At 36.1% G+C, this 18340-nt stretch overlaps 1 protein-coding gene across 27 annotated transcripts in view; it reads right to left on the bottom strand.

Annotated features, from left to right (window-relative positions):
• The window catches only part of RBFOX1 (RNA binding fox-1 homolog 1), a 1107892-nt gene that overhangs the window by 434731 nt on the left and 654821 nt on the right, over positions 1 to 18340 (bottom strand). Inside the window, exon 1 of one of the 27 annotated variants that reach the window (XM_071814938.1) lies at positions 11084 to 11174. The exons of the other annotated variants lie outside the window; for them this stretch is intronic. The gene's annotated coding sequence lies outside the window, so the exon portion shown is untranslated. Of the gene's footprint in view, positions 1 to 11083; positions 11175 to 18340 lie in introns of those variants that run through there. 27 annotated transcript variants of the gene reach the window in all.

The following is an 18340-nucleotide window of genomic DNA, read 5'->3' as shown; positions in this document are numbered from 1 at the left end:
TTAAAGCCCAAAGGCCAAAACGAGTCTCGTGGGGGGTAAGAAAATATATATTAATCTTCCTAGGATCAAAAAAATCTTGAAGTACCTTGCACTCAAGCAGGAGAAAGTTTTTGTCTTAAGGCCCTGAGGCTTATAAAACAGAAAGGTGAGGTTTGTCCACATGGAGAGTGTTTTGGAATATAACCTATTCCAGGGCATGAAAGAACAAAACCAAAGCAAACTCTGCCACAGGGCTGTACTCCAAACCACTTTTACATGGGATGACAAAAGTGCTTTGGAATCCCACCACTGCTCCCTCAGCAGGTGAATGAGTAGCCAGCGCTGCCAGCCAGGAGTCAGAGGACAGAAAATGAAGTTACTGAATATATGCTCTCATTTTAATGAGTTGTTAATTCATATCTCCCAACCAGGCCCTTTTATTAGAGACTGTAAATCTTAGCCAGACAAGGAGTCATGAGATTTTGAAATTGCCTTGTAAATTAGTTACTGGTAATGAAACCATTTAGTTTTGGAAGGTATTGGATTGTGAGGGCTTTCCACATTGAAATAATTATCGAACATTACTGAACCAAATAATTAAACTCTGCTGTGTAAAAACTCCCATAACAATAATCACACAATTTCCTTTTTTTCATCTTCAAAAATCCACATTATGAGACTTGTTATTGATATGTGAAGGTAAAAATATTACTGTAGCAGATAACATAATATTCATTGTTTCAAGTTATATAAAAGATGTAGTACATGATGTGTATGATTCAAGACCTTCACCTTCACCATATAATCTGTGAAGAGTCTCTCATTTCTGAGATTTTACAAATATCCCCAGATAAAGGGAAATTCTAAAAACCTTAAGATTTTAAATTGAACTTTGAACAGGTGAAATAATGGAAATTCAAAGTTATGTTGGATGCTTTATCAGTTTGATCTCAAATTAGACTTCAGTTTCCAAATAACATTCTCTGTTGCAGTACTGATGAAAGGGGACTATAAACACACAGCTTAACGTGGAAAAAATATTCTTCAGCTATTCTATCCTCATTCAGGTTTCTTTACTACCATTTGGAAAAAAAGGAGGTAGGGAATGGTGCTTTGGATTCGACTGAAATAGATCTTTGTACCTGATGATATTTTTCTTTTTTAAAAAAAGTAACATGATTTTCCTATAAAAGAATTCTCAAACTGATCTCAAATATAGATACAGGAAAGTCACAATGGAATTAGAAGCATTTCTTTAATGTAAACATTAGTTCCAACTACATCGTTGATACTTACTTGTTGCTGTCTTATCGGAAAACACTGTCTGGATCTGAACTGTGCCCAGATTAGTTTTCCTGGACACTTAAATTACTAAATCGAAAAATCAAAAGAGAATCTGAAGCTCAGAGTTCATGGTATTGTAAGTCTCTGAGCTCAAAAGATTCAAAAGATCCTAACACTGAATATTAAAAACTTTATTTTTTATATTCACTGCTTAAATACATGAATTGGATACAAAACCCCATTTTCCATTCCCCCTGTGCCATTTGAGGTGGAGGAAGAGGCAGAAGTTGGCAATGAAGGAGTGAAGTTGAGCGTGGGAAGAAAGCGGGTTTGGGTTCGGTATTTTTATTTTTGTCTTTGTTTCTCACCATCCAACTCCTTTTTAATTGGCAACAAATGTAATTAATTTTCCCTAAGCTGAGCCTGGTTTTCCCCTAACGGTAATTGGTAAGTGATCCCTCTGTCTTTATCATGACTCAGGAGCTTTTTAATCTTCATTTTCTCCCCCTGTTGTGTTGAGGACGGGGAGCAAGAGAGCAGCTGGGTGAGGGTCTGGCAGCCAGCAAAGCTCAGCCCACCATAATCCGAAAGAATTCTGTACCTGCATCCTAAATAAATTCTGTTACAAGTATTCAAGTGTCTTATGTGTGAATATTCATTTTCCATATAACAGGAGATTCACAAAATGGTAAAAGAAACATACAGAACCTGACTTCAAATGATTTGAGAAAGGTAATGTCGAAAAAATACCAGTAAGTTCAATATCTTTGATAAGCATTTGAGTTTGATCTTTTGTTCCTAAAATGTTCCTTTTTAAGTGAGGAAAAATAAACAAAAATCAGCATTGAAAGAATCTAATTTTAGATCTAACACTCCTGGAGAAAAAAGTATCTTTTCAGTCTGTACACAAATCCACTTCTTCACTGTAAAAGTATAATGAAAGCAGCTATCCTAACACACACAAAAACCCCCTTTCATCCTGTGAAATACCTAACAAAAATAATCCTCCCCCCCTCATATCTGAAGATAGCTCTTTGAGTAGATAATAATACTCTAGTGAATTCCTGACACAGAAGTATGGCAAGGATTTCCCCATCTGTTAGCACGAGATAAGTTCTGATTTGATGTGATAAGAGGTTTTCTCATGTTCATAAAACAGAGGTTAGCACTGTGGTCACAGCTTGAAACATAATTTCTAGATGCGAATTACCAGGAATATTACTTACCTGTTTTCAGAGCCTCTGAGCTGGAAGCTGACGTTTGTATACAGAAAGACTACAATAAAAGAATATGGAATAGCTACAATAAATAAGTGATTTCTACAGGCTAGAAAAATAATTCTGAAGGAGATTAATATGTAATTCTAGTTAAAGAACATTTTAAAAAGTTTTTGTCTTTTCATCCATTTATTTTTCCAGAAATGTTTTAATGAAGTTTTATGCTGTGGGTACGTTACAGTGTTTTACTCAACAGAGTATGAGTATTTGTAGTTAGTCTGATCTCCCACCTGCATTTGGTTGATGCCCTGGAGGATCTTGATGCAAGAACTCAAGGCTTTGATCTAACAGCAGATCTGAGTTTATTGACATCTTAACACACTCCCTTTTTACCTTAATACAATCTCTCTAATCTAAAAATGCTTGAGTGATGATTGTTCCTACCCTTATGAACAAATGGTGGATTAAAAATTCAAAGCAGTATTCTAAGGTTACAAAGATTTCCCAGATAAACTCTGCTGCAAATGGAACCTATCTGGGTAGGTTATTTTTCTCAGTGATACTAAAGAAACTCGATCTTGAATTAACTTATTTAAAACTTTTGAGTACTTTTACTATTAAGATGAAAATAGATTTACTAACAGATTTATTTTATGTTCTTATTTTTATTATAAATTATGGGGCTTATAAATCTAATCTGTCAACAGTTATTGTCTGCAAATTCCAAGGTGATTTAAAATTACATATTCTCATCCTTGTAAGATAAACCCATCTTGTAGAAACTGTACATCTGCAATAATCCAAGTAGCGCAACTGGTCTTTGCTTAAGCATTAGAAAATCCAAGAAAGGAATAAATAGGTTTTACAGCATATTTTTCTTAAATTAAGAATTTCAGGGCAAGACTGAAAAGGCATGATGCCAACAAAAGCATAGAAAAAGGTTTGTTGAAGAACCTTTAACACCTTCTCTCTATAGTCACAAAACAATCAGAGAAATGAAGCTGTTCTCATGACAAAGGTGACTTTTAACCGTATCACAGCCTACAAATGCAAGCTTAGCATTTACTTTATTTCTCTTCAAATAACAGCTTTGTCAATAGCATAAGCAGTCAGCATCCAATAACACCGAGAAGGGAACTGTCAGGTGTGATTCCATCACTGTTTGGATAAGCCCAGGAAGACTGCAGTCTCTTAACAGATCAATAGGCAGCTAATGAGCACTTGAAGGCATGAAGGGCTTGAGCAAGGTAAAGAAACCCACTGAGGCAAGTACTTCAGCAGTTCAGTAAAACTCTGACACAAGCGCTTAAGTCTTATTTCTCTTATGGGGATATTAATACAGGCTTAAAGCTGCAAGATTTTCTGCATAAGCAATGCTTAAATATAATTTTGAACTCTGAACCACAAGCTGCTTACTGTGCTTAGCTCAGAAGGTGCGTAAAGTGGAGGACCTTATTTCCAGTTGGGAAATCCTGCTGAAGTTTTTGCCACCTCCCAATACTACAGGAAACAGATGGAACCAAAAGGATCCTCTTACTGAATGTGAATTTAAAATGAGAATTCATTTCTCAAAATGATTTCACACCAGATCGTATCATAATTCATAACTTGGTTCAAATCAAATAAGGATTCTGTAAATTAGAATCCTACCCTTGGTATCATATTTATTTTCTTACAAAGGTATCTTTATCAAAGTGTTTGCAAGTTGACAGCTTTTTTTGTTTTTCTTTTTACTTCGAGCTCAATCTCAACCTGGTATTTGAAAGTCAAATTGGATTCTTCTCCTTTTTGCCCATCACTGATTGTAGTAAAGATTTTTCTACTAAGCTGGATTTGATCCCTGGTGTAGCCTCATTTCTTCAACTAAACTCTCAGATAAATTAGGACAGTGTTATTTCCTTTAATGGGTTTGTTCTTATGCAATTAACCAGACAACAGAAAGATTCTGTAAACCAGATTAAAATAAATACATAAATAAATCTAGCAATATGAACAATTAAGTACTGAACTAATCTTTAAAGAAAAAATAGTGAATTATCTGATTTTGATATTTTCAAATAAAAGTGTGATGCCCTTCTGGAATATTTGTGTTACACAATCTAGATTATTGCAGCATATATGGCAGCAAAGAAAAACAAGGAAGATGACTATTTTTTATTATATATTATACCTGTGTGTTAAATCAAAACCATTTCTTTTCAAGAAACTTAGGGTCTTAGATTATTTCTTTCTTGTTCCCCCATTTACAAGGCAGGCAGGCAGTCTTGTTTCTTGAAACACAGAAGGTAAGAGTTTCCTTGATTGTTCTCTAAGTAATTTTCTGCCCTGCCAACACTTAAATCAGGAAATCTTGTTACAGTTTTTTTTCCTTCGGGCTTTAATCTTATATCTGTGTACTTATCCTTGCAGTATTGCTTCATCTTATCTATATTTCCCATTTCTCTTCCACATACTTTAACAAGCCTAAAACCCAATCCACCCCCAGATTCTAAGGCTGATGTTTGGCAGCTCTGTATCCATCATAAGGTTTCCTTGTATCAGACCAGCACCACAATGACCACAAGATGAAAAGTGCTGATTTTGTATAAAACCGTTCTTCAAAGTAATTTTTCATTGATGGACTACATACTAGCTCAGCTATTCTCTAACCATGCCACTCTACATATATGCTTTGTCATGTAATCTCTGTCCAAAGCGAGCATAAAGCTGAAATGAGAGCATAAGGCCAGCAGGGATCAAGGTTCCTAGTTAACTTGGTAAAAACATAGCTGCTTCGTTGGATCTGATTCAGAACTAAACCATTACTGCTAGTCATCCAGCTGGATACAATGTTGTTGGTCAGGTACTCATCACAAGCGGTTCAGACCACTGTTCTTGTTAAACAGTTTTTTTCCAGTGCAAAGAAATGCACTGCAAATCTAAAATACGGAAATCAAGAGGTATTGCCATGACTGCTTTCTCCAGAACATCTCTGGTCTTCCCAGTATTTTTCCGGATAAACAAGAGCTGACCGCAGTGAACTGGCACAGCAGATAAAACAGGCAATTAAAATCTGCTCATCATGTAATAACTTTGTAAAAAAAGTGGTCCAACCCTACTCATTCTTAAACTGTCATAAAAAAAAAAGATCACAGAGAAGCACAAGGTAACCTCAGTGGCATGAGCCTATAAATTTTCATCTTGTACACCAACTTCTTCTCACAGTTCATACTATCAGAGGTATGATTTCTTCTAAATCTACTTGCTTTTTGCTTACGTTTGTAAAGACCATGTTCCACTCTGAACTACAAAAACAAAGTGGTCATGTCCCAGCTTTCAAGCACTAGCAAGCTATCATTCTTGTGGAATAAGACAAAACTGCAAAATATGCCAAAGAAACTCTAATGGCTTAAAATTTATTAGGCTTTACCAGGAAGTCTGTCATCAGTTGCTATTCATTTATCATAATGAATACTAATCTTATCTATCAGCTGTATTATGCAAAAAATATATGCTGCTTGAAAACAGAAGTGTACAAATTGCACTCCGTGTTCCTTTATTTTAAAGGTCTACCACAGTTTATATTTCATTTGATAAGGATAGTGAGAGGTAAATATTTTCCCTATTCTATTTTGTTATGCTTTAGAGAGTTATCAAAGAGAGTCTTTGCATTTAAAGACCTTCCCTTCTGAGTTCTCTTCATTAGGCTGTATTTTCATATATCAAGCTCTATACGATGACTGCTCATCCCGGGACTTCAGTTCCATTAACATCTGAGGCTTGAGGCAGCAGCTCGTTGGCAGCGGAGCCGTGTGCAGGTTACTCGTGCACCAGGAGTTCATCAGCCTGAACAGCAATTTGCACAATGCCAATGAGCAACCAGAACAGCAACAGGTGTCACTTACGTGCAGTGACAGAGCTTCTATAGCTCCATAACAATCTTTAGAGACTATTTACTGAATGATAAGTATTTCAGAAAAGGACTGTTCTTTAATGAAATTGAGAGCCAAAGCACTTTTGAGTTTGGGACTTAGCCGGAATGTTGGTCTTTCCTGTCAACCTGATAACTGTGTATTCTGAGTGTATACTGAAAAACGATACAATTTCTGTCAATCACCGACCACAGAACCTCCTCAGCATTTCAATCTCAAATTCTCACTGTCTCCTCCCTTTCATTTACAAGAAAAATCAGAAAAGGCAAATGAATGATTAAACAAAGCAACGATGGGAAATCTGGTTAAAAATAACTTTGCATCTTCTAATGACCTGTTAAATAATGAAAGATGAGTATTATCTATGAGACAACTGGATGCAGCTCTTGGGTTGGGGTTTCACCCTTAAAAGACTTTATAAGACTTCAGAAGAATCTGAAGATTCATATATTGTTAAAATGCGTCAACCTCTAACACAGTTTAATGGCTGACTTACTTGCAAGTTATTCATATGAGCTGGTTTTGGGAATCTGAAATTTAATATTCAAAATAACACCCGACTCTTCTGATAGTCTCACTGATGGTTCCCTTAAACTGAGCTAGAAGGCAAGCAGATGCAGAAGGCACTGTGAATTTCTCCGAAATTAAGGAAATTGTAGATCTGAGTCTTCAACTGCTTTGGGTGAAAAAAGTGATTCTCTAACTTACACAAGAACTGTATCAGAACTGGAAAATAATCTCAGATCTGCTGAAATCAACTTCTGAATCCCATGATCTCATTTCCTTTTTCCTCCTGTTGCTTTACTTTTGGTGTTTCTCTGCAGTAAAGCTTTGGGATTTTATTTTATATAAAAATATATATAAATATATATATATACATATTTTTTTTTTAAGAATTCTTAAAATGCCAAGAACAGCAATTTATCAGTTCTCCAGTAAATGCAGGTACCGAACACACACTGTCATGTATCAACCTCTAATCTGATGCTCAGATGTAGAGTACACAGTTCTACTCAATTATTATTCTCTTTGAAAACACTAAACCAACTGTAAACACAGTTATTGCTGCTGGTAGTAAATACTTAAGTTGATATTTGTGTACCATTAACCTTTTTCTTGATGATTCTCACTCTTGGAAAGTTAACAAATATCACTATTAAATGGGAATGTACTGTCAGGATGAGAAGCAAATGACCTTACTGCTAAAAATCTTAAATACAGAAAGGCAAACATGCATTAAAGTCTTGTTCCTGAAGCAACTAATATGACTCTTTAGACATATAAACAACCAATTTGGAAGTTATTAAACAGAGGAAGGAGACTTCAATGTATTATTCCAGGAATATTATCAAATATTGTCATTAAGATTTTACCAACACAAAAATATCACAGCTGAGAATTCGAGAATGTGCCAACGAAAAAAGAAAAGCAAATAGGTGGTCAGACATTTTAAAAATGCATGTAATAGTGAAACTTTACTGCACTTAATTCTTATACCAATACAGATTTATCTGTGCCTAAATACTCAGAATGTATAATTTCCATACAGTGAAGGAGAAATGGAATAGGAATTGAACAGGAACAGGAATTGTCAAAGGCGTTTGATCAGCAACAAAACACAGCATTGTAACTTAAATTCTGTACCTGAAGAGGTCAACAGTATCTTTCATCTCAAGATTTGGACCAGCTAAACGGAAATCTAGCCATGAACCGGTTCAGCCTATGAGTCAATCAACAGCACAAGCAAGGCAATTTTGTTCATCTATACACCTAGGCCTCCACTTTCCATTTATGTGAAAGTGACTATCCCTAAATCATGTTCCTAACGAAATTTTTTAAAACACAAAAATTAAAGTATTTTTTGTTTCCTTATTTCTTAAACAACTCCTGCTTCTAGTAACATCATTGTCCTTGTTTTCAGGTACATTCTTAATTTCTCCAAACCAGCAAGTACTCCTTTCCCAGTGTATGTTTTTCATCTAGGAAAAATAAATCAAACTATTTTTGACTTTCACTCTTTCTTTTACCTTCCATATTTGAACTTGAGCATCTACTGAAATGAATTGCTTTTCCCATTTGTCCAGCTTCTCTTGCCAAATTGCCTGCACTAAAATGTTTCACGTGATCAAGAGACAGGACAAATTTAAGACAACTTTAACACATTTGCCAGTATTAATTTGCTCTCAAGACAAATTTGAATTCAGTCCAAGGAATGTAGACAGATGATTTCTGTCAGGGATAAATTAAGAGAAAAAAAACCAAAACATAAAGCAAATCTTGATGGTCAGTAAGGTCACGTGTGGATAATGTGGTTCTTTGCAATTGATGTTTAGATATATTGAAGGATATTTTTAGCAAAGATTTAATTTGTGTTTACAGTACATTCAATACCTAGTGCCTTTCCATTCTATGCTTCTACGGGTCATTTCATTTGTGGAAAGACAGAACCTTCGGTGTTATTAATAAAAATTGTGGGAGTGGGGGGAGGAGGAGAAACAAAACCAATATCTAAAATATAATTTTGACAAACTGCAAATTTCTCAAGTGGATAAAGTTAAATCTAGATAAGTATATTAGAACATGGCAACACTGACAACCTTGAAATTCATCACATATATATCACTGACATGGCCAAATATATTTCTTCCAGAAGAGAAGATAGTTCTGCTTTCTCAATTGCAACATTACAGATACATTCACAACTTCAAACAAATGCTAACACGTCAAACTTGCATTGTGCAGGAATTCATTCACATGTTAAATGGTACTGATGATATATAAACTCATGTACTCACATGTACATATTTACATGTATATTATATACTGGCATAAGTTACTGTCAGTGTCTCTATGGCATCTGTTATATGGCTTTTACAACACGGTGACTTGTTACACACATGGCAGCATAAGCAGTTTAGGACACAAACTGATCAGATTCTATCACTGAAAAAGCTGGTGAGCAACCATGAAGTTTTCAATAAACTATATTGCTGTATATGTGATAGAAATCATCCACACATACTATATATATTTCCAGAGACTAAACACAATTTGATGGGATAGAAAACACTAATGTATGCAACTGCATAGATTCATACAAGGACTTCTTTATAATTATAACCTCATCCTGATCTTTACCTTGAAGTTAATACAACAACAAAATGTACGTGGAAATTATCCTTTAAAACATTAGAAAAATGAAAGTCCGTGATTGTCTTGTAGGCAATTTTGGATAATAGATTCTATGTTTAGTGAATAAAATAGAAGAAATATTGAGGGGGTTGGGAGGTTCTTTTAAAAATGAAGAAAAATTAATAGATTTTTAAATATTTTAATTTCAATATTTTTTGTTATTAAACACTGATTTTTTCATCATTAGGGGAAGCAGATTCTGACACATGTTAAAATCTAATTCCATTAAACATAGATTTAACATTTGGCTTCCAAAATACACATGGGAAGTCACCTGTTAAAATTTATACTAAAGTTCATAGCTAATTTCCACAAATAAAAGACACTATAATTAAGCAATTACTCTTATAAATAATCATTTCACACCTGCAATCCAATCACCTAATAAGAAAACTCCTCATTTGGGAACAGAAGGTGGAGCATAAGGAGAGCAAATTCACAAAACACACTCATAAAAATCTCTGATACTTTAACCCAAATGAATTTGCTAGGAGACAAAGCAATATAAAACTTCACTGAAAGGTTGTATTTGTCTCTCTGAAAAGGCCTTTTCTTCCCTGTTAACTGTCTTATGGTAGTTTCTTAACTTCATTCGAACCAAAAAGGGGGAAAGAGAAATAGTATCCCAACAGTTAAAGTACAGTAAGCATAATAAAATACATGCAATGGGCTTATTAGTTCAGTTTTGACAGGTTGCTAAACGGTGAAGAGCTGAAAACATTCCACAATTAATTACCTTGATACGCACTGCCTGAGCTACAGCCTGCAAAAGAACTGCTGACAGTACAAAATTCGCATTCCAGTGCTCCTCCCGCCTCTCCCAATTTACAGGAGACTAGGAAATCATGAACAATTGATACACTCTGTTAGCTCCTATCATGGAGGGTGAGCTCACATGTAGCCTTAGGGGTATCTTATACAGTTTAATGCTGAAAATAAAAGGTAATGTTCTTGGCAAAGAGCTGGGGGGATTAAATTTGGAAGGCTTGAAGCAGCTTTGAATTGTAGTCAATAAAAAAGAACCAAATAGTAATTTTGTAATTTAACTGTGCTGGTTATGCCCAATGACTCAGACACTTGTGAAATAAACCGTGTAAATAGAAAAATGGCTTAACTCTTTCTGCAGCTGCAGTGTATTTTGCCTTCCCTTCCCTATTTGTTTCAGTAATACTATAATGGTTATTTTCTCTGCTTACTCTCTTGGGACAGCTCATGATTCAAAGAGAAACTCTACCTTTTTGAAATAGTTTTTTAAAATTTGTTCTGTGCTGTGGACAATGACGACCGGGCCAACAGAGCTTGTAAAGATAAATGCCGAGCAACTATTCCAAGCAAATTAAATGGGTGGCTCAGTGTTATATGCCGGTCCGATTGGAAACTCTACACTCAACGTGACTCCACTTCTGAACACAGTGTCTCCTCTACACCATGACCTAAGCTGACATGCACAGCCCTATACCAATAGAAAATAAGTAAGATTTTGCACAATGCAATGCTCACCTTCCCTTGTTCCCGGCCAGCTTTAAGAGGTGGAATGGACAATGGCCCCTACCAATTCCTCCAATTCTTTGGCAATGCTGCTGCCAAACTACACAGCTCTTGCGCTCCAGATAGAATCCCGTTGATGATAAATAGGATAAGTCCAAAACCACCTTGTGTCTGCAGTTACCAACATGTGAACAAAGAAAGGTAGAAAAAGAGAATACTAAGTTCGACCAGCATGGCCATTTCATCATTGAACTAGGCATGTATTCCAATATCGCACAATAATAATAATAAAAAGCCTTCTTAACGAGAAGCAAGCCAGTTCCCCTATCTGAGTACCTACCTGATTAATTTGCCTGCCGCTATGTAAAATTAACATTTTTACAATTAAAACATTATTTTATTACTTTGGTTTTTGTATTACTGTGGTTTCTATAATAAAAATAAACATGATATACATTATTAACCACTTCCTTAGTTGTAACAATAGTTATGATTTCTCAAATTACTGAACCATGAAATGTATTCCAAATAATCCAAGCAATTCCAAGTAGAGGTAAAACTAAATTATTTTTCCAAAAAGATACCCTTATAATTACCTCACAGTAGTAAATTATTCAGATTATCATTGTAGTCATTTAATAAGTTCATAACCACATTCAGCCTCATTTAGAAAGTTATAGAACACTACAAAAACTAGGTCATTCTCCACTGTTTCACTGGCTGTAACACTGACTTCCTATTCACAGTCTAGATTTTTGGCAGTTTATTAGGAGTAGTCTGTTCTTTTATTGGTGATCTTATCATCAGATAAGATCAAGATACATCAAGATATAGTTTTTGAAAAGTGTTTTAAAAAACTGTAATTTTCTGTTCCTTAAGGTAATCACATTGAAAACTGATAGATCTCTAAATATTATATGAACTAATCACTTTAACCTCCAGAAAAACAAAGCTTTAAGTTTTCACAGTACTTGAAAGGAAAATAAGTAAATGTAGATTTAAACACAAAATAAATGATACTTGGTAGGAAACGTCCCCAATGTTTTGGTTTTACCAAATACAACTAACGAACACTAATAAAGATCAGGATTAACAGAGGAGGGGTGGGAAGTGGTTTTCAATGTCATTAAATGAATAACAAATTCTGTCGTTAAATTATCTTTGAATAAAGCAACAGTTAGAATAGCTAATGTCACAATTCAGGCTGTGGCTAATATAGTTCCATTTACATGTGTGAACCCCAGAAACAGGTTCCTTGACATTAAGTTACTGGATAACAGAAACTAAGATATTCAAAAGAACAAGTGCAAGATCTAATAATGGATCTCCATGAAGACAAAAGGCTGCTTTTTTACAGTAGGATACATTTTACCAAAAGAAATGCGATACTAATGTCTATATGGAGAAAGCATACTGTATGAAACAAAGTATTGTAAATGAAATTGTTTAAGTGCTTTGTTTCAAAATAAAAAAGAGCTTTCTAAGGGGAGAGGCGGCTTCTCTAAACCAACAAAAAAGTGTACTGCTGTTAATAACATCATCTTGTAGATGGCACTGACTGCTCCTTCCGAATATATGTGTGTTAACTATCTAGAATCCTGTTTATAATCGTCCTCCAAAATTCAACTGAGTAAACACAGTTGCTTACAACCAAGCACAAATTCTTAATCTGTTTTGGAATGAAAGAGGTAAGACTTCAGAATAAATAATGTCCAGAAAATTCAGTAGGTACATCCTCAGATCTTCATATAACAAATTAATTCAAGCAGTCATGATATAAAAGTAACTCCATCATTGTCAGTGCACTCAGTCTAGAGATATGCAACAGCAAGATTTATCCATTCTAAATACATCTTGTCCATAAGTCAACATTTTGCGCTGTTTACCATAAGACTTTGTCAATTTGAGGAGGCTGCACTCAATTGGAAATTGGCATCTCTGGTACTAGAATCTATGAATTACATTTAAACCTGAATATCTATTTATGACACTACATTTATAAAATGGTGTACACATTCAAAGAGACCAAGAAAGTTCCTTATAAAATAGGAATTGTTTCTCTCCAGTTGATTAGCTTCAGTATTATTCTGTTGCACTTATAAATAAAACCAAATGAATTATTTATTTGGTTGCTAGAAAACACTGCATAATACTCTTGGTAAGATTTGTCACCCCAATTTTATTTTCTCTTCATTTAATAGTTTTGAAGCTATTATTATACATTCTACTTTTCTGGCTGTGCTTTTTTCTTATCCCCAGTCCTTCTGCTAGAATTTTCCTTGCTCCAAGCGGAAAATAGGTATCTGTACATGATGGTCTTAATCTAGTCCATTCATTTTAAATTTTTTGCCCCTTTCACCGAACTGACTGACCCTCTGGCTCCCCTCAGTTTTGAACTAGCAGCAAATGTCATTACCTTTCAATAAATCCTTTTTTTCCCATAGGCCACTCGTATTAGAAATGAACAAAATCTGTCCCTGGTATGAATTCTTGTCATATTTGGCTAGTCTCTGATTCAAAAACAGATGTAAGAAAGAAATATCTCAAGTTGTACTCTGCGTACCAAGAAATTCAGATAAGACAAGGAGAGATAAAATAAGGGTAATATGCAAGGGAGATGAACAATAGTATGGGAGAACTGTGTGGTGCAAAGAAAGGAGGCACGGTGTGATATAAGAGAAAGAAGCAGATTATGAGAGACCAAGAATCTTTGAAGATGCTGTGGAAATTTTTACAGACCTTTGCCCTCATGAATCATGTATGGAAGAACCAGTTGAGACTCCATGGACTGACAACTAGGAAATCAAATTTCATGGATGGTAATGTTTTCACAGACCAAGGATAGGAAGGCTGACCTCACTATGTAGTTTGCTAACGTAATTAGCTTGTTTGGTTTTGGAGAGATGCTTGCAAATGTTTCCATTTTTGTTGGCTGCCACACAGAGCCTCTGGAGTATACTTGCATCAAATGCTCTATTACCATTTTGACAAAGCACTTTCCAGCATCTTTTCAGAGGCCCCTCATGAAATCTCAAACATAGGCTTTTGGGGAAATAAAAAGCAAAGCAAATAAAGTCCCTTGGCTAACCTTAGTAAAGCTTTATTTTTATTCATCATTCTGAATATTAATTGTGCTTAAAGCACAGTTTTCCATATCCCTACCCATTGTGTTAGCTTGAATTTGGCTCCACTTATGCAATGGCAATACCATATGGTAGCAAAGGCTTAAGAGGACAATCCTACAAAGCTACAAAATGGGTTAATTTAAACATTCTTGGGTGAAAATCAAAGAAAGAGTAACCTGCATTTTGCTCGTCGAATGACAGTCTTCCCTAAGTTATAACTTAGGTTAACTGTGAAAAACTGTCTGGTGTGGCTTAACCCATTTTTTGAACAAAATGATCTCTTTCTTGGCAAAGAACAATCCTTACTCATATACCTGTATCACTATTAGGGTTTTGTGTTGGCATACGGATTTTAGTTAAGAGGCTGTAATTTGTGAGGGTTTTTTTTGTTCCTATTCCTAACCAATATGGTCTATGAGCAGAAATTAGATACAACCAAGGTCTTGAAAAACTATTGTCCCTACCCACAAACTTTATATAGGTTCCTTTTGTGAACAGAGGAAGAATTTATATTTGAGCTGAAAAGTATAATATCAAATATTCCAGACTGAAGAATATATGAACAAATACTTTGCAGTAAATCCTAGAGGAAAGATTTTCTTATAAAGAACTGAATCTATCACAGAGGATCTATTCAATGTCCTCATACTTATGCACAAAACGTTGCACAATTTGAGGACCATAAAATCTACTAAACAAACCTTATAGGATGCAAGCACTCATATTTCTTTCAAGAAATCTCAGACAGAAATAATACAACCCTCCCTTGAGTACTACATGATGATTTAAACTCACAGAATCACAGAATGTTAGGGACTGGAAGGGATCTCGAAAGATCATCTAGTCCACTCCCCCTGCCAGAGCAGGCACATCCAGATGAGGTTCCACAGCAAGGTGTCCAGGCGTGTTTTGAATGTCTCCAGAGTAGGAGACTCCACAACCTCCCTGGGCAGTCTGGTCCAGTGTTCTCTTACCCTTACTGAGAAGAAGTTTCTTCTCAAATTTAAGTGGAACCTTTTGTGTTCCAGTTTGAACCCATTACCCCTTGTCCTATCATTGGTTGTCACTGAGAAGAGCCTGGCTCCATCCTCCTGACGCTCTACACTTGCCTTTGTTATATTTCATTAAATTTTTCCCCACCCAACTCTCCAGCCTGTCCAGGTCTCGCTGGATGGCAGCACAGCCTTCTGGCGTGTCAGCCACTCCTCCCAGCTTGGTGTCATCAGTGAACTTGCTGATAGTACACTCTATTCCCTCGTCTAAATCGTTGATGAATATATTGAATAATATAGGCCCCAGTACTGACCCTTGAGGCACTCCACTGGATCCAGGCCTCAACTGGACTCCGCACCATTGACCACAACTCTCTGGCTTCTTCCCTTCAGCCAGTTTACAGTCCACCTCACTACTCAACCGTCCAGACCACACTTCCTCAGTTTAGCTGTGAGGATGCTGTGGGAGACTGTGTCAAATGCTTTACTGAAGTCAAGGTAGACCACATCCACTGCTCTGCCATCATCCATCCAGCTTGTTATGTCCTCATAAAAGTCAATGAGGTTGGTCAAGCACGACTTCCCCTTGGTGAAGCCACGCTGACTGCCCCTAATGACCCTCTTATCCTTGATATGCTTTGAGATGGGACCAAGGTTAAGTCATTCCATCAGTTTCCCAGGGATGGAGGTGAGGCTGACCGGTCTATAGTTACCCAGGTCCTCTTTCTTCACCTTTTTGAAGACTGGAGTGACATTTGCTTTCCTCTAGTCCTCAGGCACCTCTCCCGTTTCCCAAGACTTGGCAAAGATGATGGAGAGAGGTCCATCATCTGAGAGCAATGACCTCAGCCAGCTCCCTCAGCACCTGCAGGTGCATCCCATCCGGACCCATGGATTTATGGTGTCCAGATTGCCTAATTGCTCCCTAACCCTGTCCTCCTCAACCGAGGCAAACTCCTCCATTGTCATTACTTCCTCTGGGGCCTCAGGGGTACGGGGCTCCTCAGGACAGCCTCCAGTAGAGTAGACAGAGACAAAGAAGGGATCCACTTATCTGTTGTGGAGGAAAAATACATATAATTTCACAGTGGTAGTATGACTGAGAGTGAATGCGTATCGGTGTATATGGTACTTTTCAGGAGAAGTAAAACTCACAGCAAGTTTTTATTATTGTAAGCAGCTGTTAATGGTAACATAATTAAATGACAAAGCATTTAGTTTACAATTACACAGTGCTGCAGCTCTGTGAAATAAAAAAAAAAAGCTCTTCTGAGATATGTATACTTTTATGATAAACTAAGCTCATTACTTTATTAAAGTGATATACTGATGAAGGTAGACAACAAGGAGAGGGGTGTGGTATTAGCTAGGGAAAGAATGCCAGTTTCTACTTATTTCAAAAGGTCTGTTTTTCAGCCATTAGAATAAACAAGCATTGAGATTATGCATGACTGAGATTATGCATGCAAAGATTATGCAAAGACCAGTCAGAAACCTCCTACTGTGCACTTGAAACACAGATTAACTATATTTTTTTGTGGAAAATAGAGGGAAAGTACAGATTCTTTTCAGACACATATGCAACTGAGGTTTTAAAATTATTCTCAGAGGTGCAGGCAGTGTGCAAAGAAGTAGTAAGAGATGAACTGCATTTTGCAGAGCTCCATGGCCACACTGCAGTTGCTGGCTTGCCCACTTGATGCTCTGTAGTCATTTGTATTTTCAAAGATTACATCTACACAGCAGCAGATACTTCTCCATTTGGTTTTATATCCAACAGTCACCATGCTCTGTTTCTGAACTGACACAGAAGTGATTAATATTTACTCCCTGAACATTATAAAAGTTTTGTCCCTATTAATATGTGTTATCTAGCTGCCTTAGGCTTTGGTTTCATCCAACAGACCAGAGATGAAAGATACTGTTCTTAGTGAAGTACTGGCTCCTATTATCTTTAGGACAAAGTATTAACAGATTGCTGTTACTGCGAATGCGAATTCCCAGATCGCTAGCCCTGAGACATACTATTACACTACATTGATACTTTTCCTCAGAGAGAAATAAATACTGTAATTTCCATTAGTATTCCCTTGCATACTTTGCATTTTGGGACACAATATTTAATAGATCATTAACAGCATGAAGCTTACAGAAACTATAAAGGGTAAAGCATCACAGAGGACAAGAATATTGCAAGAATAAGTCAACCAACTGTGTAACCATACAGATTAATGGTATCTAATTACTCAACAAAAAATGTATAACATTTGAATAGCAATTAATACCTGGTCCAAGTTCCAGTTGCTCTAATATGTGGAAGATCAAGTCCAAACTGTTTGTTTTCTTAAGATGTACTTCGAATTAAACTAAACTTCCGATTTTTTTTTCCCCCCAAATACTTCATATATATGACGACTGAAGTTCCTAAATAACATCCAAGTTTTTCAGGCGGGAATACTGAGACACAAGGCACATAAGTGATTTTTGTAATAGTGACTAACTAGCAGAGTCAGATTTAAAACAACTGTAGTTCAGAACTTTCACAGAAATCAAAGTACGTTAGTAAATCTGCTTGAAAATAATAAGCTTATATTTAAAAGAAATTCACAACACTTTTCATTCATTTACAAGAGCGACTGACATGTCAGTTGGATAATTCTAACATGTCCATTTTTCTAGAATTGCGAAAAGAAGGTTCAATTTCTGACAATTCAGACTGTTTTTTCCAACCATGTCATTATAGAAGATTTAGCAGACAAAGGAAATAAACAAAAGGTGACAGAAAGTTGAAAGAATATAGCATTTGGTAATGATAAACAGTCAGAAACAGGGAAACCCACTTTAGTCTGCAAAGTCATTATAATAATTTGTTTAGAAAACAGTGAAGAAAAAAACGCAGTAAATACTTTGGGAACTGCTGGATCGATTTGCAAGTGCTGAAAGCACAGCAGCCTCAGAGACTCGGGGACATTTGTATTAAACAAGAGACACACAATTAAGCTGCATCTCAAGCTAAAACCCTGTGGGCTCAACACTTCATTCCAGTCAACTACTGCTGGTTTTTGGCACTATTTTCATGGCAAATATGAGTAATGTGGGCCCTTTAGTCACTATTAAGCAGTAATCTGGGGAAATCATCCACTTCCAATAAT

Source organism: Patagioenas fasciata, chromosome 15, assembly GCF_037038585.1.
Source record: "Patagioenas fasciata isolate bPatFas1 chromosome 15, bPatFas1.hap1, whole genome shotgun sequence".
NCBI classification, from domain to species: Eukaryota; Metazoa; Chordata; class Aves; order Columbiformes; family Columbidae; genus Patagioenas; species Patagioenas fasciata.
Note: the sequence above shows the minus strand (reverse complement) of the source record. Positions and strands in the feature narration are given on the sequence as shown.